Consider the following 14,909-nt stretch of genomic DNA (forward strand, 5'->3'; position numbering starts at 1 on the left):
AGGTTCGCTACTTGCCTTTGTGATGTAGTGTAAGTTGTGTGCTTTTAGGAGGCTGCATCTGCATTGCAGATAAACTGTAGAAAGGACGGGAAGATAAGTTACTATGCATAACAAATGCGAGTTGTTTCCGATCCCTCGAAGCAATACAAGGAGGCAACAGGATCCTCTTAAACATTCCCTGTATCTGTCATCCGGAATCACCTACTGAGAAACGGTGAGTATCAGAGCTTCTCTGCATGAAACGATCGAAACAGAACCTCGGCATTGGGATCTAATGCTGCAGTCTGGAGTCGTGTAAAACCTTTACAGTAATTCACTCGGATATCAGTTTTGTGACATGTCGATCTTACTATTGGTTTGTTATGGTTAGGTAGAGTTTTGAACAGTACACTTCTTTCTAAAATGCTCAGGCTTTATATAAAACACTGTTTTCAATATCGATAGATTTCATTGCGTACACAAGTGTTTATTTTTATTTTTATTTGACAGGGCAAGTTTCTAAGTCCTTTTTCTGCTTATCTCTCAGGTGCCCAATCCTATCATTTTCATTCTTGACGTACATTTTATCCAGTGTACGATAAGGACAGCCAAGGACATTTTTTTAAAGATACATAATCCTGTTTGCATATAAATAAATAATAATAATTTGATATAGTCTGTCATTGCGAGAGAGAGAGAGAGAGAGAGAGAGAGAGAGAGAGAGAGAGAGAGAGAGAGAGAGTTTTCATGAGATTTGCAACAGAAATCGGATCATATTTCTTATACACCTGTTCTGTTCAGTCATAATTTACATTGTAGCCAAGGTTAGTACATGATCTCAAATTGTTTTATTTTGGCCTTTGTTTTATTTTTGTAAAACAAATGTCAACTCAAGGTTTACGCTGTAAGAACACAAATGTGCCTCTTGGTCACAATTCCGTACATTTCTTATTATTTTACCCTTCTGTGAACCATGTAACAATGATACTTGTAATTAAAATGAGAAATGTACTGCCATGTTCTCTCTATATCGTTCTCACTTATTTTCAAAGATTTTGCTCGGCTCCATTTTCTGTAAGCTATGCTCCCCACTTGCTCTCGTGCAAAAATTAACTATTTTCAGTAGATCCTTGTCTGGTTTTGCTCCGGAGCACACAATCAAATACTCGTGTTCATTCCTCTGGCAATGAAGGACACGCCCTTTTAAATTCTCGTTGCTCTGCCAAACAGGCGCAAACAGCGATATTAATGGAAATGCATTAAAAAAAGCAACACACACTCAAAAAAATTACACCGGACAAAGATAGAGCTCTTTATGCTTTGTTTAAGTCACAGTTTGCGATTTATGGTCATGAAGCTGCCATTGGCTAATGTCTTAGAGACCATTTGGGGTACTGATTTCATATTTGCAGGGTTAAATACTGACTTTAGGTTGTGTTCTTATTTGGCATACAGCTGTATTCTGATTATTTCAGTCAAGTTCAATTACTGATATCTTTGACTTCAGGGTTCCACACTGCTGTCCTAAGGGTTGGGTGGATTAGAAATGAGAGTCAAATCAAAGAAAAAATTATATTGTAGGGGTCCAGATAATACAGCCCTGTTCTCACTTATTTTTGACAACCCTCTAGGATATTATAGCCAGGTTAAAATAAAAAGACTGAAATAGGATAATTATTTCAACTTTAATAAGTGTTTAGTTCCAGTGATTGGCTCCAAATTATTGGAACAACATCCAGGACTGTTTTGTAAAGAAACGAATACCAAGGTTGAAAACCACTCAGTCTTCCCAGCCACTCCCTGCAGTAAAAGCAATGCAATTTGGAGTAAGCTATAAGGTCATGGTTTGAATCTTTAAGCCTTTAGACTTTGTAACCACTACTGGTCAAGCACCCAACAAGTCAATCTGGAGAGTTCCCAGTCTGGGCCCTTGCCTCCAGGCTTAAGTAGTTTGATAACATCTATTGCTTAGATTTCATGAGTGAAAATTGGGTCGAAGATAACCCATATGGGAATTTTTTAAAAGGCATCATGGAATTTCCCATGGCATGTTCTGTGCCAGTACACAAATTCAGCACACTGCAAGATAAGCCACATCATATGTATATTGGCCCCAGCTACAGTTGCAAAAACAATATTCAGTCTTGTGCAGCAAATAGATATCCTTTAATACAGACATTCTACGCAACAACAATCGAAAACATTAAGAAGGGACATATGTAGAGTACATTAATAGGCACTATTCATTTGTTTTGCAGTACAGTGCTTTGATTGAGAGAGGACTTAAATTATGTCATGGTGAATACAGTGAGGCATGACCTTTCAATACAAATCAAATGAAGTGTTTGGTAAATGTGATATGTCAATTATAGTTCACAGGCTTGTAGTACGGCATGTGAATATGATCTGGCTGTGTGGGATTTTCCTAAATTGTTTTTTTCCAGAGAGCTTGTCATGTGATTTCTTTTGACAACCGGAATACTCCACCCACCTGACTAATATAATCATTTCCAGCTATTATTCTTGTGAAAATGCAAATGCAGATACAATCAGTCAGTAAAATGAGCCGTGACAGGTGACACAAGGCCAGGAATAACAAAGGCAGTATCAGCAGTAGACCAGGGTACAAAGGCATTACTTTTGAAAATTAAGTGAAATGGTTGTCACTGAGAATGGGTAATGCCCAAAGCTCTTAATTTAGCAGTAAGGATTACTTTAGATTATGAAAAAAATGTGTTACAACACAACAAAATTAAACTGAAATGCATACATTTTCAAGTACAGTACTCTCCGGCTAAGCGAACACCCCTCGGAAAACAAGTGAAGTATAGCTGAAGTGTTCTCTAAGAGTTAGCCACCAGACACAATATGAATCAATAAATAAATAAATAAACATGTATTACTTTTATTATTATTATTATTTATTTCTTAGCAGACGCCCTTATCCAGGGCGACTTACAATCGTAAGCAAATACATTTCAAGTGTTACAATACAAGTAATACAATAAGAGCAAGAAATACAATAACTTTTGTTCAAGCAAAGTACAAGTGTGACAAACCACAATTCAATAATACAGCAGTTACTTGTCATGACAAACGTGCATCAACATATGCAATTAACTGAATAAGTAAAAGTAAAGCAATAGGCAAGTATATGTTAATAAACTATAATAATAAAGTAACTGTCAAATTAAATTAACATAGCATCTCTACACACGTTAAAACATGCAGCAGCAATATTCAACACATGCACATTATTTAACAGAATGGTGAAGCAACTCACCAGAATGGGAAACACCAAATTGCTTGGCGACTTGTGTGATTCAGGTTTTTTTCAGGAGCTCAAACAATTTCCAACTTTTTGTAGCAAGAGAAACAGCGGCACATTTTGCCGTTTGTTAACATTTTGTAGCGATGCGGTGCACTCGTGGAAATCAATGCAAAACAAGTCAATGATATGACAGTGGTTCAGTACCTCAAGTCACATTTGACGACTGAATATACCATTTTAATTTAAGTTTGATGATGATGAGTAATCAGGTTACAAAACAGTACTGTATCAGTACTGAGGCTATGTGGTTCAGTGGTTAAAGAAATGGGCTTGTAACCAGCATGTTCCTAGTTCAAATCCTGGCTCAGCCACTGACTCATTGTGTGACCTTGAGCAAGTCATTTAATCTCCTTGTGCTCCATTTTTCGGGTGACGTTGTTGTAAGTGACTCTGCAGCTGATGCATAGTTCACACACCCTAGTCTGTAAGTCACCTTGAATAAAGGTGTCTGCTAAATAAACAAATAATAATAAAAATAATATGTGACAAATTGCTATTGGTGCCAAGAAACTGTTCTTTTAAGCAAAGTTCCTGTTCCTTTAGCCGGAGCATTTAAAATGGGAAAAATCTGTTTCACCGGAAGGGTGTTCCCTTAGGCAAAGTGTTCCTATATGCAGAGACTACTGTATTTTATATCTATGTGATACTGCCATGATTGGCACTCAGAAGTTGTCTTTTTGGTTGTCATGGCTGAAGGCCTATTTGTTGTTCCCAAGCCTTTGGAGTGTGATTATAGTTTATGTTTTTATTTTTTTATTGTGTTTTTATTTTACTTTTATTCTTTAATTGTTTTCAGAGACCTTTTTACTTATTTGACTGTGAAGTGCTTTGGGATGGCTCACCATGAAAGGCGCTATATGAAAATAATTTGATTGATTGATTGATTGATTGATATAGCAGTCCTAATGTTACAAGCACAATCTAATGGAATGAATTGCTAATTTAGATGTTACTAATTTAGCTGGTCGACTGCAGATTTCTGTGCATTTACATCTTACCTTTTACCATAATTTACTGAATCCACTTGTTTTTTTTAATACAATTATGCACACCATATTGCTTTTATGATCCATATAGTCCTGTACAGCTAAGATGCAGTGGATCAGTGGCTGTAATGCATGTAGCCCGTTATTAGTCATGACAAAATAAATAATGGTTAATATGAAGCAGTGTAGTGAAGTGAAGCATCAAATTACATAAATAAAGCTTGTGTTCTGATTTTTTCAAAGAAAATACAGCTTGTGTTCAGATTTAAAAAAATAAATAATAAAAAACATAATTTGATACTTAGGGCCTCATTTACGAAGCGTTTACCGTACGCAAAGCATGATTACCGTGCAGTTCTTTCCCAGTCCTATTTACTATTCCCATTTCTGTGCTGAAAACAAGGATATAGAGGATGCAAAATGAAAGAGGCAGCACCTCTTTTGCATTGAATTGATGATGTTTACGTATGCAAAGCAGCATGTTAAACACAGATAGAGCTGCCAAAACAAACCATGCTGATCCGTTATAGGCTTCACATTGTTGTAGGACATGTAGATAATACAATATTAATTTAAATTGAAACAAAATTATTTCAGCATATTTTCTTTTATCTCTTCCAAATATTTTTATCCCCTGCCGCCACCAGTAAGTAAGCTCCTTCACCTGTTGTCAGTAGAATAAATACCGTGCGCAACTTCTGACCTGTTGCCGCCCACAATTTGTATGCAAATTAGAATTTTTCCAACCAGTATTTTTGCTTCTAATTAGTTAGTAAATAGGGCGTAACACTTTGGGAACTACCAAGTGCAGTCATCTCCATTTTCCTCCCGCAATTCTGGCCAAATTACCGGCACTTAGTAAATGAGGCCCTTAAACCCTGAACCTGATATTTGTATGCACTATTTGGACTGTACTCTTTCCGGGTAGCACACAAAGTTCATTTTTTCTACAATGCTAATTTTTTGCTGATGCGCTTCTGAATTTTAAACATTTCTTCCAAGCTCTCCCTGCAGCTGAGTGAATATTCTGCATTCTTAAGTGATCCTTTTTCTGGATCTCATTTTGGAATCCTATCTTACATACATTCATATTCAACAGCAGAATGACTGGGCAAATCGTATTGTTCCAAATAAAAATGCTTGATCTATCCAAGCTGTTTAATTTAGATTTTGAAATACTTTCTTCTCCATACATTGTACTCGTTCTTACAGCATATGCCAATAACGTTCATGGAATAACTACAGTACTGTTCATGGAGAATCCTTGGAAACGTGTTTTCTTTCTGAATATGAGAATCCACCCATTAATCAATAACGTACTCATCAGCCCTATAAAAGCCCTGTTTGTCTATGCCCTCTTGTCATTTTTTATTGTTTGGCCCCCTCCTCCCCTGCCTCCACCTTGCAGCTGCCACCCCCGCACTGACTCGGGAGAGGCGAAGACGGACACACACGTCCTCCGAAATGTCTGCCGTCAGCCGTCCACTTCTTTTCACTCTGCGGGCCCACCATGCAGCCACCCCAGAGTTACAGCGTTGGAGGACCATGCAGCTCTGGGTAGCTTACAGGCTAGCCCGCAGGCACCCAGCCACTCTACAGGGCTCGGCCAATTGTGCACCGACCCCTGGGAACTCCCATCCACAGTTGGCAGTGGAATAGCCAGGACTCAAACTGACGACCTCCAGGCCCCCAGGACTTTTTGTCCTAATTAATGAGACTGGTAGATATTATTGCAATAGGCCAAATTCATTTAAGTATGTCACTGGGTTTTAAACATATTGAGGAAACTCTTAGATTTGCTTAAAACATATTCTTGAAATGTATTTTTGTTTATGACTGTAAGTCGCCCTGGATAAGGGCATCCGATGACGGATTCTAAATGACGGAATGGATCCAGTGTGCAAAGGCCTTAAGTCTATAATTAGGTTTTATGGACAACCAACTACAAATTACACTATGTAACACAATTTTTGTTCCTGGGTAGTAAGTGTTATTTCCTAATTGCTTATGCCTCAAAAGTATAGAAAATGGCTATTATTCCCCACAAACTTTGCTTTTGTGACCAGACAGTGATATTTTGAAATTTACCTATTTCCAATGAGAAAATGGGCGAATTTGTGTCTTTTCGTTCACATAGTCACAAAAAAACAACATGAATCCAAATTAACATGTATTTATACTAAAGTAATACAAAAATGACTACAAAAGATTTAGAAGCGAGTAGTTTTTCGAGATTTACGATTATACTGTAAATCACTTTCACGAATCAGCCCCCAAATGTAGTCTCCCATCATGTTCTCGTTATACTGTCCTTGGTAGCGGCTTTCAAAGTCCAGTATATCCTGGTGGAAGCGCTCGCCTTGCTCCTCCGAGTACGCTCCCATGTTCTCCTTGAATTTATCAAGATGAGCATCAAGGATATGGACTTTGAGGGACATCCTACAGCCCATTGTGCCGTAGTTCTTCACCAGAGTCTCAACCAGCTCCACATAGTTTTCGGCCTTGTGATTGCCCAGGAAGCCCCGAACCACTGCGACAAAGCTGTTCCAAGCCGCTTTCTCCTTACTAGTGAGCTTCTTAGGGAATTCATTGCACTCCAGGATCTTCTTTATCTGTGGTCCGACGAAGACACCGGCTTTGACCTTTGCCTCAGACAGCTTAGGGAAGAAGTCTTGAAGGTACGTGAAGGCTGCCGACTCCTTATCTAGAGCTCTGACAAATTGTGTCATAAGGCCCAATTTGATGTGCAGTGGTGGCATCAGCACCTTCCGGGGGTCCACCAGTAGCTCCCACTTGACGTTGTTCCTCCCCACAGAGAACTCGGTCCGCTGTGGCCAGTCCCGCCTGTGGTAGTGCGCCTTGGTGTCCCTGCTGTCCCAAAGGCAAAGATAGCAGGGAAACTTGGTAAAACCGCCTCAGGAATGCCACCATTTTGAAGTCTCCTATGGCCTTGATGCCATCTCAGAAAAATGCAGATATGTATCCACTTAGGCAGCTGGAACTAAACTGAACTGGTGGGCTTAAGGCCCCTGTATTTATACTACTATTTATATTACTGGAAAGTTCTTGAAAGTTCTAGAAGTTACTCCAAGTTTACTCAGCACTGAATCTATCTGGAATGTTCTGGAAAATAGGTAAATTTCAAAATATCACTGTCCTGGTCACAAAAGCAAAGTTTGTGTGGAATAATAGTCATTTTCTATACTTTTGAGGCATAAGCAATTAGGAAATAACACTTACTACCCAGGAACCAAAAAAAAAAAAAAAATTGTTACACAGTGTTATTACACAGTGTGTACTTAAGTGTGTGGCTTTGCTCCAGTTTTTTAATGGCCTGCTCTTAAAGACTTAAATATCTAGTTTACATTAAATATTTAATTGCCTGGCCCATTATCATCATGGAAAAATTATTTACTTGAATTTGTAATTTCCAGTGAGTCAATATTGACGAGACAATTACTACTTTGATAATGAATTATTGCCTAAAAAATAATAAATCTGGCACTCAATGCATAGTGAAATGGGTCATTAATCTAAGTGTATTAAAGACATTATTCATTTTTTTTCTCCAGATTTGATCAGATCTAAGCTCAAATCATACTGTTTTGTCATTGAAGGTCAATTGGGAGCATTTAGGTTAACAGGTGCTTACCAATATAGATGCTGATAATTAGGAATTTTACAGGGGTAAGCCAATAAGTGTACATGCAAATCACATTTTTAAAAATAAACCTTGACTATTATCAGTCAGAACTTTTGAAAACTTTTGTGCAGCTCTGTAGAGGTGTTATCTGGGAACCTCGAGGAAATGAGCAGCTCTTAGTTTTATGAACATTAGCAGATACACACTCCTACACTTTAGGAGGTACAGGTATTTATATGTTTTTTACAAATATCTACTGGTTATGGCAACATGAGCTTTGTTAGATGATTATTTGTGGACACTTTAATATGATGCCATCGAGTGTGTTAATTCTGCTTACTTTAAAACATGTAAACATTTAGTCATGTAAAGACTTTCTTAACAGGGCACTATATTAATTACATTTTAATGTCCATGTAACATCTGTGCTGAAATATACCACTGTGAACTCCGTTTTATGTGGACTTGACTTTTAAAACTAAGTTTAAGGATTATTTTTCCATCACACCCATTTCCTCTTCACCCAATTCAATCTTACTCCCATGTACACAACAACCGCCAAGCTAAACAAGTGGGCATTTAGGATTTTCATTTCTTGTTTTTGCAGCTCACAAGGGGAAATAAAGAATATACTTGTTCTGCACAATATAAGTGAGAGGAAAGTATGACCTGGGGTTGTTTCATGTTATAAGGCTTATTGGTGCTTTTCATTCAACAAACCTTCCGTTTCACCGAGTATCACATTTCCCTCCCTCAAATGTTATTTTTATTTTTTTTTAAATATTTTATAAGACATGTTGAATTACACTTAAAGGTCTCTGGCAGCTGACTTTACTTCTTATTTTGTGTCGAATGACACAGCAAAAACAAGAAGAATACATGAATAAGGTAATACCGCACTGCATACAATGTGAAGATCATAATGTGTGGATGGTCGATGTCTATTCAGTGTTTTCTTCAAAATTGTATAACCTTTTTGTAAAACAAAATAAAAAAAATATCTTTAGCATAGTAGAAATAATTGGTTGTATTACCTCTGACTACCAGAAGGGTTGAGAGACTATTAAATGACTTACACAGTGCCAGAACAGAACTTACACTAACATACGCAAAACTAAAATATAGAGATAGGGACACCGAGGCTGTGAATCATGACCATCCGTAGCTGTTTGAAGTTATGCTTGTACATTTATTAAGTACTCTTGAGATATGCATATAATCTTTACCTGTAATTGATATTATCTGTATAGCACTATGTTCAAAGAGACTGGACCTCTTTGTACAGAGGTTAAGATGCCCATCCTCCACTAGTTAAAGCACAGTGATATGATTTCCTTTTCTATTTAAGGAATTTGATAAGGAAAGTTAAAAGATGTTGAGATCCTTTTGAAATGACTTAATCATCAACGGCTTTGGATTTTTAATGGTCATCGTAAAAGAAACTTAAATTCTGGAATTCTTTTTAATGTAATTTGTGATCTCCAGTGTAACGGTGTAAAATGTAACAGGTGTAGGAAAGAACAATTGCTTTTTATCTGATTGGGTCTAGTTCCCATCAGAGGTAAAGACCTTTGTGTGACGCCCCAGGGGAGTGATGAGTGTGTGGTGTTAACAGAGGGTCTGCTGTGATACCAGCGATTTATGTTTATGCCCCCCCTCCCAAGCTTAATATAACTAACTCCGAGACAACATTAGCTTTATCCCTGTCACTGGATATTAATGCGATACATGCATATGCCGCACAAATTTAGATTTTTAAAACATGTAGTCTAGATGTAATTAAGATAATTTACCTGTGTAGCGACAAGTTTGATTCCCCCCCCCCACCCCCGTGTAGAGCAGAGGCTCAGCATATGGGTGCACGTGTGTGTTGGTGTCTGGTGATGGAAATTGTGTTTAATTGAGAGATTGAGATGTGATTGGAAAAGTATGGAATGTGGCCAGGTGGTAATGGAATGATTGGTTGCCAATTCCCCCTGGTCACGCCCTATAAAAGAACAAAGGAATGAATGTTGGTGTGAGTTGTGTAGGAGAGTTAAGAGTGGAGAAGGAGTGTGCTGTGAGTACAAAGTCAGTAAGTTTGGAACACTGGGATAGCTGTGCTTGGGTGGGTGTTGTACTTGTACTTGTGCTGTCTGTGTTTAGGAGAGTTTTTGTTCAAAATATTATTTTGTTCCTGTGTTTTGTTTGATTTGTGTTTAAAGTGTGCAGAAAGCTCAACTACAGTTTCTGTGTCTGGGTTGCTATTTCTGCTGCTAGCCAGCCAGTGGAATACTAACACAACACAGAACTGCAGAGAAGAAAAAAAATGCTAAAAGCATTGATACAGGCCACTGCGGTGCAATAAGAGGCCAACTGCCTACAACAAGAGGCCAACTGTGTTCAGAGAGAGAGAGCAATCGGCAACTGAGGCAAGACGGGAGCTGCTGCTGTGTGCAGAGGCAGCGAGACGGGAGCTGCTGCTGTGTGCAGAGCCAGCGAGACGGGAGCTGCTGCTGTGTGCAGAGCCAGCGAGACGGGAGCTGCTGCTGTGTGCAGAGCTAGAGAGATGCTGCTGTGTGCAGAGCAAGCGAGACGGGAGCTGCTGCTGTGTGCAGAGCCAGCGAGACAGGAGCTGCTGCTGTGTGCAGAGCCAGTGAGACGGGAGCTGCTGCTGTGTGTGGAGCTAGAGAGATGCTGCTGTGTGTGGAGCCAGAGAGACGGGAGCTGCTGCTGTGTGCAGAGCCAGCGAGACGGGAGCTGCTGCTGTGTGCAGAGCCAGCGAGACGGGAGCTGCTGCTGTGTGCAGAGCCAGCGAGACGGGAGCTGCTGCTGTGTGCAGAGCCAGCGAGACGGGAGCTGCTGCTGTGTGCAGAGCCAGCGAGACGGGAGCTGCTGCTGTGTGCAGAGCTAGAGAGATGCTGCTGTGTGCAGAGCAAGCGAGACGGGAGCTGCTGCTGTGTGCAGAGCCAGCGAGACAGGAGCTGCTGCTGTGTGCAGAGCCAGTGAGACGGGAGCTGCTGCTGTGTGTGGAGCTAGAGAGATGCTGCTGTGTGTGGAGCCAGAGAGACGGGAGCTGCTGCTGTGTGCAGAGCCAGAGAGACGGGAGCTGCTGCTGTGTGCGGAGTTAGAGAGATGCTGCTGTGTGCAGAGCCAGAGAGATGCTGCTGTGTGCAGAGCCAGCAAGACGGGAGCTGCTGTTGTGTGCGGAGCCAGCGAGACGGGAGCTGCTGCTGTGTGCAGAGCCAGCGAGACGGGAGCTGCCGCTGTGTGCTGAGCCAGAGAGACGGGAGCTGCTGCTGTGTGCAGAGCTAGAGAGATGCTGCTGTGTGCAGAGCCAGTGAGACGGGAGCTGCTGCTGTGTGTGGAGCTAGAGAGATGCTGCTGTGTGCAGAGCCAGCGAGACGGGAGCTGCTGCTGTGTGCAGAGCCAGCGAGACGGGAGCTGCTGCTGTGTGCAGAGCTAGAGAGATGCTGCTGTGTGCAGAGCAAGCGAGACGGGAGCTGCTGCTGTGTGCAGAGCCAGCGAGACAGGAGCTGCTGCTGTGTGCAGAGCCAGTGAGACGGGAGCTGCTGCTGTGTGTGGAGCTAGAGAGATGCTGCTGTGTGTGGAGCCAGAGAGACGGGAGCTGCTGCTGTGTGCAGAGCCAGCGAGACGGGAGCTGCTGCTGTGTGCAGAGCCAGCGAGACGGGAGCTGCTGCTGTGTGCAGAGCCAGCGAGACGGGAGCTGCTGCTGTGTGCAGAGCCAGCGAGACGGGAGCTGCTGCTGTGTGCAGAGCCAGCGAGACGGGAGCTGCTGCTGTGTGCAGAGCTAGAGAGATGCTGCTGTGTGCAGAGCAAGCGAGACGGGAGCTGCTGCTGTGTGCAGAGCCAGCGAGACAGGAGCTGCTGCTGTGTGCAGAGCCAGTGAGACGGGAGCTGCTGCTGTGTGTGGAGCTAGAGAGATGCTGCTGTGTGTGGAGCCAGAGAGACGGGAGCTGCTGCTGTGTGCAGAGCCAGAGAGACGGGAGCTGCTGCTGTGTGCGGAGTTAGAGAGATGCTGCTGTGTGCAGAGCCAGAGAGATGCTGCTGTGTGCAGAGCCAGCAAGACGGGAGCTGCTGTTGTGTGCGGAGCCAGCGAGACGGGAGCTGCTGCTGTGTGCAGAGCCAGCGAGACGGGAGCTGCCGCTGTGTGCTGAGCCAGAGAGACGGGAGCTGCTGCTGTGTGCAGAGCTAGAGAGATGCTGCTGTGTGCAGAGCCAGTGAGACGGGAGCTGCTGCTGTGTGTGGAGCTAGAGAGATGCTGCTGTGTGTGGAGCCAGAGAGACGGGAGCTGCTGCTGTGTGCAGAGCCAGAGAGACGGGAGCTGCTGCTGTGTGCGGAGTTAGAGAGATGCTGCTGTGTGCGGAGCCAGCGAGATGGGAGCTGCTGCTGTGTGCAGAGCCAGCGAGACGGGAGCTACTGCTGTGTGCAGAGCCAGCGAGACGGGAGCTGCTGCTGTGTGCGGAGCCAGCGAGACGGGAGCTGCTGCTGTGTGCGGAGCCAGAGAGACGGGAGCTGCTGCTGTGTGCGGAGCCAGCGAGACGGGAGCTGCTGCTGTGTGCAGAGCCAGAGAGACGGGAGCTGCTGCTGTGTGCGGAGCCAGAGAGACGGGAGCTGCTGCTGTGTGCGGAGCTAGAGAGATGCTGCTGTGTGCAGAGCCAGAGAGACGGGAGCTGCTGCTGTGTGCGGAGCCAGCGAGACAGGAGCTGCTGCTGTGTGCGGAGCTAGAGAACTGCTGCTGTGTGCGGAGCCAGCGAGACGGGAGCTGCTGCTGTGTGCAGAGCCAGCGAGACGGGAGCTGCTGCTGTGTACAGAGCCAGTGAGACGGGAGCTGCTGCTGTGTGCAGAGCCAGTGAGACGGGAGCTGCTGCTGTGTGCGGAGCCAGAGAGACGGGAGCTGCTGCTGTGTGCGGAGCTAGAGAGATGCTGCTGTGTGCGGAGCCAGAGAGACGGGAGCTGCTGCTGTGTGCGGAACCAGCGAGACGGGAGCTGCTGCTGTGTGCAGAGCCAGTGAGGCAGGAGCTGCTGCTGTGTGCAGAGCCAGAGAGATGTTGCTGTGTGCAGAGCCGGAGAGACGGGGCTGTTGTGTGCAGAGCCAGAGGGAGAAGCCCCGCCCTCTCCAGAACTGGAAGGAGAAGCCCCGCCCTCTCCAGAACTGGAAGGAAAAGCCCCGCCCTCTCCAGAACTGGAAGGAGAAGCCCCGTCCTCTCCAGAACTGGAAGGAGAAGCCCCGTCCTCTCCAGATACGGAAAAAACCCCACCATCTCCAGAACCAGGAGAAGCCCCGTCCTCTCCAGACCTGGAAGGAGAAGCCCCGTCCTCTCCAGACCTGGAAGGAGAAGCCCCGTCCTCTCCAGACCTGGAAGGAGAAGCCCCTCCCTCTCCAGACCTGGAAGGAGAAGCACCGCTGTTTCCAGAATGGCCATGTGTGCTGTGCACAACAGAGAGGATGTGTGACAGAGTAGGGGGAGGATGTGTGTAGAGCAGAGGCTCAGCATATGGGTGCACGTGTGTGTGGGTGTCTGGTGATGGACATTGTGTTTAATTGCGTGAATGAGGTGTGACTGGAAAATAATGGAATGATTTGTTGCCAGTTCCCCTTGGTCACACCCTGTAAAAGAACGAAGGAATGAATGTTTGGTGTGGGTAGTGTAGAAGAGTTAGGAACGGAGAAAGTGTGCTGTGATAAAACAAGTGAGTAAGTGTGGAACACTGGGATAGCTGTGCTTGGGTGGGTGTTGTACTTGTGCTTGTGCTGTGTGTGTTTAGCAGAGTTTTTGTTCAAACTGTTATTTTGTTCCTGTGTTTTGTTTGATTTGTGTTTATTAAAAGTGCGCAGAAAGCTCTGAACTACAGTTTTTTGTGTCTGCGTTGCTATTTTCTGTGCCGCTGGCCAGCCTTGACTGCCAGTCACATTACCACTATATATATATGACATAGGGATATGTCATTATTATTATTTATTTCTTAGCAGACGCCCCTATCCAGGGCGACTTACAATTGTAACAAGATATCATATTATTTTTACATACAATTACATTATTTTTTTTTTTTTTTTTACACATTATTTTTTACATACAATTACCCATTTATACAGTTGGGTTTTTACTGGAGCAATCTAGGTAAAGTACCTTGCTTGAAAAAGTTTCCAATGATTATAAAAAATCAACACTATGCAGTCTGGGTGGCAGAAGCATTATCAGTTGTGGGTTTATTGGGTCAAGTGAGTTACATTTTTATTATAGCGGTCATTGCTGTTTTAGATACCAGACTTTCAGGTTTAGATAAATGAATGCTTCTGAACCTATGCACTAAAATCTGACTAAAAACCCAAACCCGATTCCAGCTATAAATGCAGAAAAAATATAGGTTAGGATTTTTATAACCTGCCAGCTATAATGTGGAGGGCTGTGGCAGAACAATGGATAGTCACAGTACTTGACAACCAGACACTTACTGTAAATTATATACAAGGCTTCAAATAATTTTTCATGATGTATATGCTATGGAATGTGAGAATACATTGTATTTAGACTAATGGCACCAAACACTTGAAGACAAATTATTATGATTAATTGTTGTCAAGATGTAACTTCCTGACTAATTCAATTTTTAAGTTACCGGTTAGGCTTCTGATTTGTCCAGTGTTAATTGGATTTACATTCTAGCTTAGTTTTGAGTGTTTATTGATAACACTGGTGTTGGTCCGCTCTCACAGCAGCTACTGACTCAAATGGGATAATAAGATCATTCATTTTTGTTCTTCTTTCGAGTTACCACAGGCACTAACACTGACCTTTTCTCCTTTATAGAATTCTGTTTGTAATGTGACTTGTGTGCTCACTTCAAACATTTCAAAACCACAACAAGAACAACAAAGTTTGAATGATGCATTTGTTCTCTTTAATTTCAGCTGTAAGTGGGTGTTGGTAATAAAGCAGGGAGCTTCATTTTAACATCTGTATAATTA

The 14,909-nt window shown here is 42.9% G+C and overlaps 1 protein-coding gene across 1 annotated transcript in view; it reads left to right on the top strand.

The window, feature by feature from the left end:
- Positions 1-25: 25 nt before the first annotated feature.
- LOC117399671 (thrombospondin type-1 domain-containing protein 7A-like) overlaps positions 26-14,909 on the top strand; it is a 181,069-nt gene continuing 166,185 nt past the window's right edge. The window contains exon 1 of the mRNA XM_033998988.3: positions 26-214. The gene's annotated coding sequence lies outside the window, so the exon portion shown is untranslated. The remainder of the gene's footprint in view (positions 215-14,909) is intronic.

Source organism: Acipenser ruthenus, chromosome 4, assembly GCF_902713425.1.
Source record: "Acipenser ruthenus chromosome 4, fAciRut3.2 maternal haplotype, whole genome shotgun sequence".
Taxonomy (NCBI): Eukaryota; Metazoa; Chordata; class Actinopteri; order Acipenseriformes; family Acipenseridae; genus Acipenser; species Acipenser ruthenus.